Source organism: Malaclemys terrapin, chromosome 1, assembly GCF_027887155.1.
Source record: "Malaclemys terrapin pileata isolate rMalTer1 chromosome 1, rMalTer1.hap1, whole genome shotgun sequence".
NCBI classification, from domain to species: Eukaryota; Metazoa; Chordata; order Testudines; family Emydidae; genus Malaclemys; species Malaclemys terrapin.
In genome coordinates this window covers 120,129,946-120,145,067 of record NC_071505.1, presented here as the reverse complement: position 1 = coordinate 120,145,067, position 15,122 = coordinate 120,129,946, and positions in this window count along the sequence as shown.

Sequence of the window (15,122 nt, the reverse complement as noted above, 5' to 3'; positions counted from 1 at the left end):
TGCCCCCCCCCTCGCTCCTCCGGCTGTGCCGCCCCCTCCCCATGGCTCCTCTGGGTGTGCTGCCCCCCTTGCCTGCAGGAGCCCAGCGCCGGCTCGGCAAGCCAAGCTTCAGAGCGGAGCTTGGGCCCCGCCCGCTGGCGCCATGGTAACCCCTAACTAAGGCGCTGCTTTTAGAAAATGTGCTGAGGGGAAGCGGCTGCTTCCCCTGCACCCCACTAGCTACGCTACTGCATCCACTGCCAGGAAACTGTCAGAGTTGAGCATTGTCACATCTCCTCCCCACTCCTCTACCTCCAAGATGTGCCTTGTGTGACAGTGGTGGGGAGAGTGACTTAGGAGCTGGATCCACCAACTGTATGTCTGCCGGGGATTTTCCCCATGTTAGGAGAATTCCCAGTTAGGGGGATAGGGCCAGCCTCTACTCTCTTTTGTGCCACCTAGGCAGAGCAGAGCTAAACAAAAATCCGCTGTACTAATCCTATATATGAGACACCCAAAACATGTAACTGCATATCTAAGCACCCTCTGATGCTGGCAGACCAGATGCCAGCTCACGCCAAGTCCCCGGGCCTCATCGAACACTGGCAAAGGCATAGCTGGAAACCAGCCTGCCTTACCTGTAGGCTAGTATAGTTAAAATAGATTATAAGACTGTGTTTAGACTTGATACTTGCAGAATTCTTGTAGGATGCTGAACGTATTATTCCTGCTTGTAAAGTCTGTATCCCATGCTATAAGGTAATACTTAAGTGTTTGCTCTATAACTGTAAAATGTTTATTCTGAAACTCAAACTCACCAAACAGGAAAAAAAACTTCACCTAATGCAAAATGCTGGATTCCTACAGAAGCCGTTATCTGCTGCACATCAGGAAGGACTATTGAATCCCAAAAGGGGGGAGGGATAGCTCAGTGGTTTGAGCATTGGCCTGCTAAACCCAGGGTTGTGAGTTTAATCCTTGAGGGGGCCACTTGGGGATCTGGGACAAAATCAGTACTTAGTCCTGCTAGTGAAGGCAGGGGACTGGACTCAATGACTTTTCAAGGTCCCTTCCAGTTCTAGGAGATGGGATATTTCTATTTCATTTCATTTCAAATGGGCCATTGTGGAACAAAGTCTTTGTCGATTGCTCCCCCCATCCACCTATGAAGAGGTTACATGCAGAAGCACTTATCCCATCACCTTAACTATCCTTATAGATAGAAAGTTTTTCCTAATATCTCATCTAAGTCAATCTTGCTCCCGTGTCTTACATACAACACTCCTGTTAATACAACCCAAAATATTAGCCTTTTTCACAACTGCATCACATGGTTGACTCAATTTGTGATCTGCTATAATTCCCAAACTCTTCTCACCAGTACTACTGCCTTGTCATGTATTCCCCATTTTGTATTTGTGCAGTTGATTTTTCCTTCCTAAGTGAAATACTTTCCACTTGTCTTTACTGAATTTCATCTTGTTGATTTCAGACCAATTCTCCAATTTATCAAAGTAATTTTGAATTCTAATCCTGTCCTCCAAAATGCTTGCAACCCCCTTCGCTCCCAGCTTGGTGTCATTCACAAATTTTATCAGCATACTCCCACTCCATTATCAAAGTAATTAATGAAAATATTGATCAGTACCAGACCCAGAACTGATCCCTGCAGGACCACACTAGTTACATAGTAAACAATTGAGAATTATCATTTTCTACCAATTGTGCACACACTTTATAGTAATATCATCTAGACCACATTTCTCTAGTTTACTTATGAGCATCTCATGGGGGGTTGTTGTGGATTGTGGGGGAGTTAGGGCCCTGCACCCCTCTTCCCGAGATTCACTGCGACTCTTAGCCAGCCAGTAAAGCAGAAGGTTTATTTAAGGACAGGAACACAGTCTTAAGCAGAGCGTGTAGGTACGACCAGACCCCCTCAATTAGGTCCCTCGGGGAGGTTCAGGGAGCTTAGACCCCAGCTTGGGGTTCCCTGCGTTGCACCACCCAGCCCCAACCGAAACTCAACTCCCCCCTCCTCCCGCTGCTCCTCTCCTTTGTTCAGTCTCCCGGGCAGAAGGTGTTAATTTTCCCCACCCCCGTTCCTGGCTCAGGTTACAGCTCAGGTAGCTTCCTTCAAGGGAAGTCCCACATCCCCACTGCAACCCCCCTGCAACATTCCCAGGTCAAATCTGCCCTGCTCCCTGCTCCGTCACATCTCTCCCCCCTTCGAGACTGAACTGAGCGGGGTCACTCTGACCAGTGACCTGGGGAAGTTCAGGGCTCCCTCTCCGGGACAACGCGTCCGCTATTAGGTTGTTACGTTCCTTCACATGGACCACGTCCATGTCATAATTCTGCAGGAGCAGGCTCCACCTCAGGAGCTTGGCGTTGGCTTCTTTTATCTGGTGCAGCCAGGTCAGGGGAGAGTGGTCGGTGTGCACGGTGAAGTGACGCCCAAAGAGATATGGCTCTAGTTTCTTGAGGGCCCACACCATGGCCAGGCATTCCTTCTTGATGGCCGCGTAGTTCTGCTCCCGGGGTAGCAACTTCTTGCTCAGGTACACGATGGGGTGTCTTTCCCCCTTTTCATTCTCCTGCATTAACACCGCCCCCAGTCCTGTGTTTGAGGCGTCGGTGAACACCATAAAGGGCTTGTTAAAGTCTGGGTTTGCCAGAACTGGGCCACTGACCAGAGCCTCCTTTAGCGCCCGGAGAGCCTCCTGGCACTCCTTGGTCCAGACCACTTTGTCTGGCTTCCCCTTCTTGCACAGCTCAGTGATGGGGGCGGCTATGGCGCTAAAGTGGGGCACGAACCTCCGATAGTACCCTGCCATCCCAATAAAGGCTTGGACCTGCTTTTTGGTTTGAGGAGCGGGCCAGTCTCTGATCACCTCCACTTTGGCTGGTTCCGGCTTTAGGCAGCCGCTTCCCACCCGGTGGCCTAGGTAGGATACCTCAGCCATTTCCACCTTGCACTTTTCCGGTTTTACGGTTAGCCCAGCCTTCTGGAGTCGGTCCAGCACTTGTTTAACCTGGGATATGTGGTTCTCCCAGGTCTGGCTAAAGACACAGATGTTATTGATATACGCCACGGCAAAACTCTCCATTCCCCTTAGTAGCTGATTCACCAGACGCTGGAAGGTGGCCGGCGCTCCCTTGAGGCCGAAGGGCAGGGTCAGGAACTTATAGAGCCCCAGAGGGGTGACAAAGGCCGATTTTAGCCTGGCATTTGCATCCAGCGGCACTTGCCAATAGCCCTTTGTAAGATTTATGGTGGTAAGGTACCGAGCACCTCCCAGCTTGTCTAGGAGCTTGTCCGGCCTGGGCATGGGGTAGGCATCGGCTACAGTGATGGCGTTGAGCTTTCGATAGTCCACACAGAACCGGATCGACCCGTCCTTTTTGGGGACCAGCACCACCGGCGAGGCCCAAGGGCTGGAAGACGGCTGGATCACCCCCAAAGCCAGCATGTTATTGACCTTTCTTTTTAGGTCCTGAACAGTTTTTCCTGTGGCTCGGAAGGGGGAGCATTTTATAGGCGGGTGCGATTTTGTCTGCACCCGGTGGACAGTCAGATTAGTGCGTCCAGGCTGGTTGGAAAACAGCTGCTGGTACAGATGCAGCACCCCTCCGATCTCAGCTTGCTGGGCAGGGGTTAGCCGATCAGAGAGGGGAATTGCTTCCAGGGGGAAGCCAACTTTTGTTCCAGGGAATAGATCTACTAAAGGGTTATCTTCCTGCCCCTCCCACTGTCCACACACGGCCAACACCATATTCCCCCTGTCATAATATGGCTTTATCATATTCACATGGTACACCCGGTGGTGGTGTGCCCGGTTCGACAGCTCCACCACATAGTTTACCTCGTTTAGTTGCTTGACAACCTTGAAGGGCCCTTTCCAGGCGGCCTGGAGTTTGTTTTTCCTCACGGGGATGAGGACCATCACCTGATCCCCAGTGGTGAAGGCGCGGGCCCGTGCTGTGCGGTCATACCAGACCTTCTGCTTCCTCTGGGCTCTGGCCAGATTTTTCCTGGCCAGGCCCATGAGCTCGGCAAGTCGTTCCCGGAAGGTCAGGACATACTCCACCACCGACTCTCCGTCAGGAGTGGCCTTCCCCTCCCATTCGTCTTTCATCAGGTCCAGGGGCCCCCTTACCCGCCTTTCATATAGCAGTTCGAAAGGCGAAAACCCGGTAGACTCCTGGGGTACCTCCCTGTACGCAAACAGCAGGTGAGGTAAGTACTTGTCCCAGTCCTGCGGGTGCTGATTCATAAATGTTTTCAGCATTATTTTTAGCGTCCCATTGAACCTTTTCACCAGCCCGTTGGATTGGGGGTGATATGCTGAGGCCCAGTTGTGCCGGACCCCACATCTCTCCCACAAGCACCGGAGTAGGGCCGACATGAAGTTGGACCCTTGGTCCGTCAAGACTTCCTTGGGGAACCCCACTTGGCTGAAAATGGTCAGCAGCGCATCCGCCACAGTGTCTGCTTCAATGGACGATAAGGGCACTGCCTCGGGGTAGCGGGTGGCGAAATCGACCACCACCAGGATGTATTTTTTCCCAGACCGGGTCGTCTTGCTGAGAGGTTCCACTATGTTCATGGCCACCTTCTGGAAAGGCTTCTCTATGATGGGCAAAGGTCTTAATGCTGCCTTCCCCTTGTCCCGGGCCTTCCCCACCCTCTGGCAGGGGTCACAGGATCGGCAGTACTGCCGGACGTTGGTGAAGACCCCGGGCCAGTAAAAGTTTTGTAGCAGCCTCTGCCTGGTGCGCCGGATCCCCTGGTGCCCTGCGAGAGGGATGTTATGGGCCAGGTACAGTAGCTTGTGGCGAAACTTCTGGGGAACCACCAGCTGCCTCCTGATCCCCCACGACTCCACTTCCCCCGGGGGAGCCCACTCTCGGTACAGGAACCCCTTCTCCCACAGGAACCTCTCCTTGCATCCTCTCCTCATGGTCTGTACCACACTGAGGTTAGCCAGGCCCCTTAGCTTCCGCAGGGAGGGGTCCTTCTGCAACTCGGCCTGGAACTCGGCGGCTGGGGAAGGGATGGGGACCTGCTCCCTCTCGTCGGCTGGGTCGGAAGCCCCAGCCACCCCGCGGCCTGTCCTTGGGTGTTCCCTCCCCACCCGGGAAGGGTTTGGTGCCTTCGGTGGGACATTCTTACCAAGGTTAGGGCGTAGTGCCCCTCGCCGGCTCTGGCTACGGGTTACGACTAAGGCGGTCTGGGGGCTGCTTGGCCAGTCCTTTAGGTCCCCCCCCATTAACACCTCAGTGGGCAAATGGTGGTGCACTCCCACGTTCTTGGGGCCCTTCTTGGCCCCCCATTTCAGGTGTACCCTCGCTACGGGAACCTTGAATGGGGTCCCGCCCACCCCGGTCAGGGTCAGGAAGGTGTTGGGCACCACCCGATCTGGGGCCACCACCTCGGGCCGGGCCAGTGTTACCTCTGCGCCCGTGTCCCAGTATTCATAAACTTTTTTTCCATTTACCTCCAGGGGAACAAGGCACTCGCTCCGCAGGGACAGCCCCGCGCCAACCCTGTAAACGGAGAACTTTGAATTCGGAGCATCTGGCCCCCCAGAGAAGCTGGCCGGGGGCCCTTTTTTTTCTTGAGCAGTTGATAAGCTGCCAGCCCCTCTTGCGTGGGAAGCCTGCCCCTTGTTTGTTTGGGCCTTTACCAAGTTAACCCGGTGCGGGTTCGGTCTGCTCAGTTTGTCCTTGAGCTTGGGGCACTGGGCCCGAACGTGGCCTTTTCGGCCGCAGTAATAGCAGCTCAGGTTCCGTGGGTTCCCTTGAGCCGGTCGGTTGTTCCTGATGCTGGGCCTTCCCCGTGGGAGGGGATTTCCCATATTTCCCCTTTGGGAGTTTCCAGGGTGACTTTTTCTCTGCATCGCGGCGGGCCTGTTTCTTTGGGGCTCCTCCCTGCCACCCCCTGACCGGCTCTTTACAAACTTATTAGCCAGCTGCCCGGCGTGTCGCGGGTTTTTTGGCTTTTTGTTCACCAACCACAGCCTCAGGTCGGATGGGCACCGCTCATACAGTTGCTCCAGTACCAGCAGTTTAATTAGGTTTTCCTTTGTCTGGGCCCCACCAGCCCACTTGCTGGCGTATCTTTTCATGCAGACGGCTAGTTGCAGATATGAGATTTTAGGGGTTTTATTTTGACTCTGGAACCTTTTCCGGTACATCTTAGGAGTTAGCCCAAACTTTTGTAGCAGGGCCTTTTTGAATAGTTTGTAGTCCCCTTTCTCTGCCTCTCCCAGTTGGCGGTACAATGCCACGGATTTGGGGTTCAGTAAGGGGGTAAGGACCCGGAGTTTGTTCGTGGGATTCACCCGGTGCAGCTTGCAGGCCGTCTTAAAGGCCTCCAGGAAGTTATCCATGTCCTCCCCCTCCTTGTATGGGGCCATGATGCACTTATCAAAGCTTCGTGCAGTCCTGGGTTTCCCCTTACTTACCGCAGCCGGGGGTTTGCTGCCCTTCAATTTTGCCAGTTTTAGGTTATGCTGACGCTGTTTTTTATTTTTCTTCCGTTTATGCTGTTTCTGTCTCTCTTTACGCTGATGCTGTTTTTTTTTTTCCTTCCGTTTACGCTGATGCTGTCTTTCTTTTTTCTTCCGTTTACGCTGATGCTGTTTTTTTTTTTTTCCGTTTATGCTGACGCTGTTTCTTTTCATGCTGTCTCTGTTGTTTACGATTCTTTAGCTCCCTTAGTTTTAGCTTTTTTTTTCATTTCAGCCAATTTCGCTCCCCGGATGCCGAACGTTGCCGGGAGGATTTTTTGCTGGCCGGCGAGCTTCGCCGGGGGGACCCCCTGCTGGCCGGGGGGGTCACGGCGCCTTCGGTATTTGCTGGGCTCCTCCCCACCCTTTCCCTAGGCATAGGAAGGAGGGGTTTGGGGAAGCCCTCAGCAGCCGGCTGACCACTCCCAGCTGGGACAGACACTGGTGCCTGCGCTGCATTTGCCAGGCTGCTTTCCTGAGACACAGGGATCAGTTTATTTGCGCGATCTTCCGCCTCCAGCTGGGCAATGAGCTGTTCTTTGGTGAGCCTCCCAATGCGCAGCCGCCTCTGCTTGCACAGCTTCACCAGGTCGCTCTTAAGCCGCTTGGCATACATTTTTCTGCTGTCCACTCACCGGCCTGTGTGCTCACAGCTCCCCACAGTTTCCAGGGGGCCCCCTAGTGTGCCAGCCCTTCTTGAGGTTACCACCTCTCTGCCAGGGTCGAGCTGCAGACTCCTCCGCCCCTGGGACCACTCGCTGCGATTCCCCCCGGGGGACCCTGTTACTGCAAAAGTCCTTTTTGCTGGTTACACACTCCCAGGGGTAATAACCGTTTTTTTCTCACTCTTCAGCGCGCCTGGTCCCCGTTAATTTCCCTTCGTTTTACTGCTCCCCAGTCACTTACTGCAGGAAGCGCCGTTCACGGGGTGCAGTAGATCCCACCGCTGCCACCAGTTGTTGTGGATTGTGGGGGAGTTAGGGCCCTGCACCCCTCTTCCCGAGATTCACTGCGACTCTTAGCCAGCCAGTAAAGCAGAAGGTTTATTTAAGGACAGAAACACAGTCTTAAGCAGAGCGTGTAGGTACGACCAGACCCCCTCAATTAGGTCCCTCGGGGAGGTTCAGGGAGCTTAGACCCCAGCTTGGGGTTCCCTGCGTTGCACCACCCAGCCCCAACCGAAACTCAACTCCCCCCTCCTCCCGCTGCTCCTCTCCTTTGTTCAGTCTCCCGGGCAGAAGGTGTTAATTTTCCCCACCCCCGTTCCTGGCTCAGGTTACAGCTCAGGTAGCTTCCTTCAAGGAAAGTCCCACATCCCCACTGCAACCCCCCTGCAACATTCCCAGGTCAAATCTGCCCTGCTCCCTGCTCCGTCACAGGGACTATGTCAAAAACTTTACTATAATCAATGTAAATCAGACTTAATAAAGGAAAGTGCTACTTCTGTAGGATGCTTTTGTTTTCCTACAGCTCAAAATGGCTTTATTAGCAAGCCAGATGGTGCTGGAGATATTAGTAAATATGATACCAAGCCTTTTACCTTTAAATCTGTCTGAATCCAGTTCAGGTTGGAAGTGGCTGAAAGCAGTTACCATGTGAAACCTGTGTGGCAGCTTTTAGAATAGGATTTGTGATCTCTGCGTGCCAGTGCCCACATACTAGCAGAGTAATTCTAGGTCTCGTGCTGTACCGATCTCATGCCTCTGAGGAGGGAGTGGACGGCATCTCTCAGGACACAACCATAATTTTCTTAAGGGAGGGACCCAGGAGGCATATGATTGTGTATGGGGTTCCCTCACTTCGCTTTGCCACAAGCTCTCACTCTCAGAGAAACCAGTACTGGATAGAACCTCTCCCCCACTCCCCTACCATTGGACCGTGTGGGTCCAAGCCATGCCCTTCCCCACTCCTGTCCCCTCTCCCCACAAGAGTCTAGGACAGGCTGGGACCTCTTCCCCCTGGCCCATCTGTAGGCAAAAGGTGGTCCTGGGCCTCTCCCCAAAAACTAGCTGCACCCCTGTCTCTAAGCCACCTATCTGCTCCCACGTGAGTTGATTCCTGTAGGGCTATTCATACCTAGCCACGCAAACACTAAATCTTGTCCTGATTTGTACCGTGAATTGGGCAGATAGGAGAAGGAAGCCAATAAGGGAGTATAAAATAGTATCAAAGTAGTAAGAGCTAGAGCACTGCTATAGCTCAAGTCCATCCTCCTGCCATGGCAGCAGGTATTCACCAATAATGTCTTATAGACAATCGACTATTAAACACTCAGGAAGGAGCGAATATTTAGACCTGTTGTGGTCAAGCAGCTGGAGTACTGTGTGGCTGCCTTTGCCTGAGGGGGACTGGGGAAAACACTAGTCTGGTTTTGAAAGTGGTTTTCCTGTTACAGCTAAAGCATGTTAAGAAAACTGTTTTCAAAACCAGTGTTGCCTTCTGCCAATGTGGACAGCGCCTCAAGGAATTAAAATGAAAAGACTCCTCAGCAGGAGTTAAGGCTGGAGTATCCAATGAGTGTTTTAAGGCTTAATTCTCCATTGCATCATCATTCCCATTTCACGTTAGTGTTGCATCACTGATTCTGATGAAGAACTGCTGGTGTAAAACTGGAGTAATGCAGAGGTGAATCAGGCCTTTAACATTCCCTTCGAGCTGCCTCAATCTGGCCTCTACATTTTTGCCCACCCAATTTTCTGCATTCACCAAATTCCACTGTGCATATTTGTACATTTCTCACACAAATTTGTAAAGCCAGGAGGACAAATTCTCAAAGAACTTATTTCAGATTTACATCACCATAACTGAGGAGAATTTGGCCCACAGTTGGGCCCCCTTTTATAAGTAATCCCTCTGTGTAAAATGGGCTAATGTAACCCCTATATCAGTGGTTCTCAACCAGGGGTACATCAATTCATCTTGATATTTGCTTAGTTTTATAACAGGCTACATAAAAAGCATTAGCAAAGTCAGTAGAAACTAAAATTTCATACAATGACTTTTTTATACTGCTCTATATACTACTATACACTGAAATGTAAGTACGATATTTATATTCCAATTGTGTTATTTTATAATTATATGGTAAACATGAGAAAGTAAGCAATTTTTCAATAATAGTGTGCTTAACCCTTTTGTATTTTTATGTCCGATTTTATAAACAAGTAGTTTTTAAATGAAGTGAAACTTGGGGATATGCCAGCCAAATCAGACTCCTGAAAGGGGTACAGTAGTCTGGAAAGGTTGAGAGCCACTGTTTTATGTTACTTTAATATTGCTATTGTAAAATAATTTACTTCTTTTGTGTGGCAAGAGCAACATTTACAAGTTAATAGAAAGGTCTGAAATCCATTTGAAGGCTTCCGGAGACACAGAGTGCACCTTTGCTATACCTCCTGGCAATGGAAAGATGGGGCATTTGTTCCCAATGTGTTCGATGGTTTGGAGGATGCCACATTTGCATTGTGGTGACTCCTTGATTCTCCATTTGTGCATCAGCTGTGCGCATCTTCCATGTAAAGTCCTAATATGATTGATGGTCACCCACTATCTTTGACAGAGCGAGCAGCCAGGCAGTTCTATGATGTGATCATCTATGAGGTGCTTGTTGTTTACATTGGAGCCTACCCTCTGCATCCACCAGGTGCTTTCGGGGTTGAAATTGGATGACAAGAGCTTCTTTAGCTGCCCAGAATAGTTGGCAACATCCAAGGCAAATGCAAGGTAGGCAAACATTATCATGGAGCTTTTGGTTAGTGAGAGCTTTCTCGTACTCATGCAACATAGCCATCTCTCACCGGATGTTAGGAGGAAGGATTTTTGCAAGGACAGAAAGCCTAGGCAGGAGAGTGGACTTCAGGATTCCAGTTACATTTAGCTGTCTATCCACAAGGTTGGTGTGTAGTACTTGGCTGTGGAATAAACTAAAGCCAGCATTGCTGTTTGTATCATTACAACTCTATTGTCACAATCAATGATAATAAGGTGATTAAGGTGCATTGGATGTGAGCTGCTAAGTGATTGTTGGTATGGTGATATAATTTCAACTGTTCTCCTACAATTTGCATTAGTTTATCTTGCTTTTTTTTTTTCTTAATTGGTGTGCCTCAAATGTATTGGTGTTACTGACAGTATTAATGGATGAAGTTATGTAGTAATTTAAAAAGCAACAGAGTCCTGTGGCACCTTTAAGACTAACAGATGTATTGGAGCATAAGCTTTCGTGGGTGAATGCCCACTTCATCGGATGCATGTAATGGAAATTTCCAGGGGCAGGTATAAATATGCTGGCAAGAATCAGTCTGGAGATAACGAGGTTAGTTCAATCAGGGAGGGTGAGGTCCTCTGCTAGCAGTTGAAGTGTGAACACCAAGGGAAGGGAAACTGCTTCGGTAGTTGGCTAGCCAGTCACAGTCTTTGTTTAATCCTGATCTGATGGTGTCAAATTTGCAAATGAACTGAAGCTCAGCAGTTTCTCTTTGGAGTCTGGTCCTGAAGTTTTTTTGCTGTAAGATGGCTACCTTTACATCTGCTATTGTGTGGCTAGGGAGGTTGAAGTGTTCTCCTACAGGTTTTTGTATATTGCCATTCCTGATATCTGACTTGTGTCCATTTATCCTTTTACGTAGTGACTGTCCAGTTTGGCCAATGTACATAGCAGAGGGGCATTGCTGGCACATGATGGCATGTACAACATTGGTGGATGTGCAGGTGAATGAACCGGTGATGTTGTAGCTGATCTGGTTAGGTCCTGCGATGGTGTTATTGGTGTAGATATGTGGGCAGAGTTGGCATCGAGGTTTGTTGCATGGATTGGTTCCTGAGTTAGAGTTGTTATGGTGCGGTTTGTTGTTGCTGGTGAGAATATGCTTAAGGTTGGCAGGTTGTCTGTGGGCGAGGACTGGCCTGCCTCCCAAGGTCTGTGAAAGAGAAGGATCATTGTCCAGGATGGGTTGTAGATCACTGATGTGTTGGAGAGGTTTAAGCTGAGGACTGTAGGTGATGGCCAGTGGAGTTCTGATGGTTTCTTTCTTGGGCTTGTCTTGTAGCAGGAGGCTTCTGGGTACACGTCTGGCTCTGTTGATTTGTTTCCTTATTTCCTTGTGCGGGTATCGTAGTTTTGAGAATGCTTGGTGAAGATCTTGTAGGTCACATCAGGTTACATCTGTTAGTCTTAAAGGTGCCACAGGACTCTATGTTGCTTTTTACAGATCCAGACTAATACGGCTACCCCTCTGATAGTAATTTAAATTTGTTGCCTAGTAGACTTCTTTTTACTATCTTGTATTTTGATGTTATTTTGCCATTTCCAGCCATATAATTAGACAAAATTGCTGACAAGTTTTAAAAATATACATCTAAAGGATCAACACCATAGCAACCCAATTTGCATCACAGCAGTGACAGATAATACTGTAACCAGCTTAACATTTTTAGGACCAAGACTTGCTTTTCAGTATGCAAGTACATCTTAGATTTAAAATTTTTATTAAGATGATGTTTAAAAAAATGTTAATGGTACAGAGTTTAAGCATAGAAGTTTCTGGTTATCAGGGAATAACGCACAGATTATCGAGGGCTGCGGAGTTCGGTTTAAGATCGGGTGGCATAAGGAATACATAATCTGCAATATCCCCGATTCGGGGGTAAAAGGTTGATGGGTCGAAGTACAGACATTGAGATATGAGGGTATGATGTTCATATAGTGGCTATGTTTGGGTGTGGAGTATAATGAGTGGATATGATGATGAGGATGGATTGACCCTCATTTGGTGAGATTTAACATTCAGGGAGTTTATGGTTCCAGTTCATATGATCCAACGGAGAAAGTCTCTTGGTCCCTTTCTCGTAGTCAAAGAACGATGTCACTCTGGCTCACACCTCCTGGTACTGTCAGTGACCGGTGATGTGTTCGATGTAGATGTCCCTGGACCATCAGACGGTGTCTGAGACCATGAGGCGCCGCATGAGCCGTGCGTAGCGTCGACCGATCCCGCAGGTCTGCAGCACACACTCATTGCAGGGGTCCCAGGTGCACAGGGCTCCGACAATCAGGGTGTCCATCTGCACCTTGTAGCACTTTGCTCTCAGGGTGTCAGCCAGGGGGGCGTGCTTTTCCAGTTTATGAGCTCGGGCTTCACGAAACACTGGGGTCCTGTTCTCAGAGGAGACTGTGATGTTGACGAGGACGATCTTTTTCTGGGCCTCAGCGGTGACGACGATGTCAGGTCGTAGCTGGCTGTCGGTACCGGGGATGGCGCAGTTCATGGACATCTCCCCCAGGTGTGGTGCGATGGCTTTCACCAGGCAGTTCTGGATGGTGTTGTGGCGCAGCTGCCAGGCTCTGGAGTGGGGTTTGCAGCTGCACAGGACGTGGGGCAGGGTCTCGTTGGAGTAGCCATACTTCCTGCAACATTTGTCTCAGTTCCCGTGGCGGACAGCTCCGCTGAGCGGGACGCAGTTGAGCCGGGCACGGTGGATGAACCGCCAGTCGGCGAAACGGATGAAGCTGCCCCTGGTGAGGAAGTGGTTGCTGGTGTCCCACTTGCTGGTCAACTTGAAGGCTTTATCCTGGTCTGGTTTATGCTTCAGGGTTTCCACGTACAGTGAGTTGATGGTGGCCTTCAGAGTCCTCTCCAGCAAGCTCCTGGCGCTTGGAGTGATGATGGTCTTGTCGTCGGACCTGATCTGTGGCACCAGGACTCCCAGCTCCTGGCGCTCCTCACACCACTCCCAGCGGCAGCCAATGCGCTTCCCCAGGCAATGCGTGGTGTTGCGAGTGCAGGACCACAGTGAAGTGATGTCGCGCCCGTCCCGTCCGAATTCCCCATCCAGGGAGCTGCTCAGGAAGGTGGCGATGTCTTGGTTGGAGGGGGCTCTGCCGATCCACTTCTCTGTCGCGTCACGCAGGGCATTCACTGCAATGTTCCTTACCATGGCATCGGGACATGTCAGCAGGCGGAAGGCGTGTACTAGTCTAGTACCAAAATTGATCAAATTTTGCAGCAGAAGGAATGAATATAAGCCTAAAAAGCTTACAGTTTTACCTAATATATCCAAGACTGAGGAGGGCTAGGATGAACAGTAAAGTCCTACATCCAATTTGTACACAGCTGGAGAATGTATGGATCCAGGGTTTCAGTTTGGGCCATTAGAGAGGCAGCTTTGATTCAGACAGGTGCAAAATTTGAATCCAAAATGGTGTTCACATTCGGAACTCTTTCCCTGAAAAGTTTGAGTGTATTCAGATCTGGAGTTCTGGCTCATCCTATTTTAGACACAGAGGTTAGCCATAAAGGCCCTAATTCAGCAAAGCACTTACACATATTTAGCTTTAACGATGTGAGTTGTCCCCGTGAAGTCTATGGATCCACTCATGTACTTACACTTAACCATATGAATTAGTGCTTTGCTCAGTCCGAGCCAACATGCAGTACTGGACATATCACATCATTGACCAAAGATGTAAAGGAAACAGTCATAAGTGTCACATGAAATACAGTAAGAAGAAATTGGGGAATGGAAACTAGGGCTATGTCTACACTACTGCGGTAAGTCGACCTATGTTACGTAACTCCAACTACATGAATAACGTAGCTGGAGTCGACGTACCTTAGGTCAAGTTACCACAGGGTCTACACCGTGGGAGGTTGATGGGAGAAACTCTCCTGTCGACTTACCTTACTCTTCTCGTTGGGGGTAGAGTACAGGGGTCGACTGAAGAGCGATCTGCAGTTGATTTGGCGGATCTTCACTAGACCCGCTAAATCGACCGACGGTGGATCTATCTCAGAGCGTTGATCCTGGCTGTAGTGTAGATGTAGCCTAAATTTTGTCCAAATAGAAGAGCTCATGAATAATTGGCAAGAGGATGTTACAATGATGGTGAGTGAAAACTACTTCAACAAATCCGTGGCTACCTACGATGTTTACGGTAGTGAAAGCCTGCTTGCGTATTCTATTGGGATGTCTGTCTCTTTTGCAGATTGACCCCTCTGGTCTTTTTGTGGCCTCCCTGTAGTTCTGGGAAAGTACAGACAGTTCCTTCTGGGCAGCTTGGAGTTAGGCAGGGAGCCTCCTCCTTGAGGACTGTTATACCTAAATAGCGTGTCCCTAGTTCTAAATCAATACTTGGTTCACTTGCAAAGGAGATAGAGGGTTTGCCATTCTAGATCAAATCATTATTCCAGCTAAATTGGTGTTCTTCATTCCTTGTAGTAGTTAGAACCTGACGTTTCAGAGGAAGGGAAAGAACCATACAGCACTAGCTTTTAGCTTTAGAATCTCCGGTGCCTGCTAGTGGTACATGAGGCAGCCCATTTTTCCCAATGCTGTCTGTCCAGAGCAAGATGACGTTTATATTTGCAAATCTGTGACATACAGAAACAACTCAGAGACAAGTTGAGTAACAGAAAGCATTTGTAAGTGGATAGGTTTTTAGCCTGACTCACATCCCCCTACCAGGAGGATCAGTGGACTGCCTTTAATCTAGCTCCTACCCTTTGACCTGTCTGGCTCGGATGGCCCTAACAGGAACTTCCTGTCAGCATAGTCCTCAGGGTCACTGGAGCACACAAGCCTTCCCACCATGTCACAGTACAATCCCTGGGAAAAGCACTAGACCAGTGG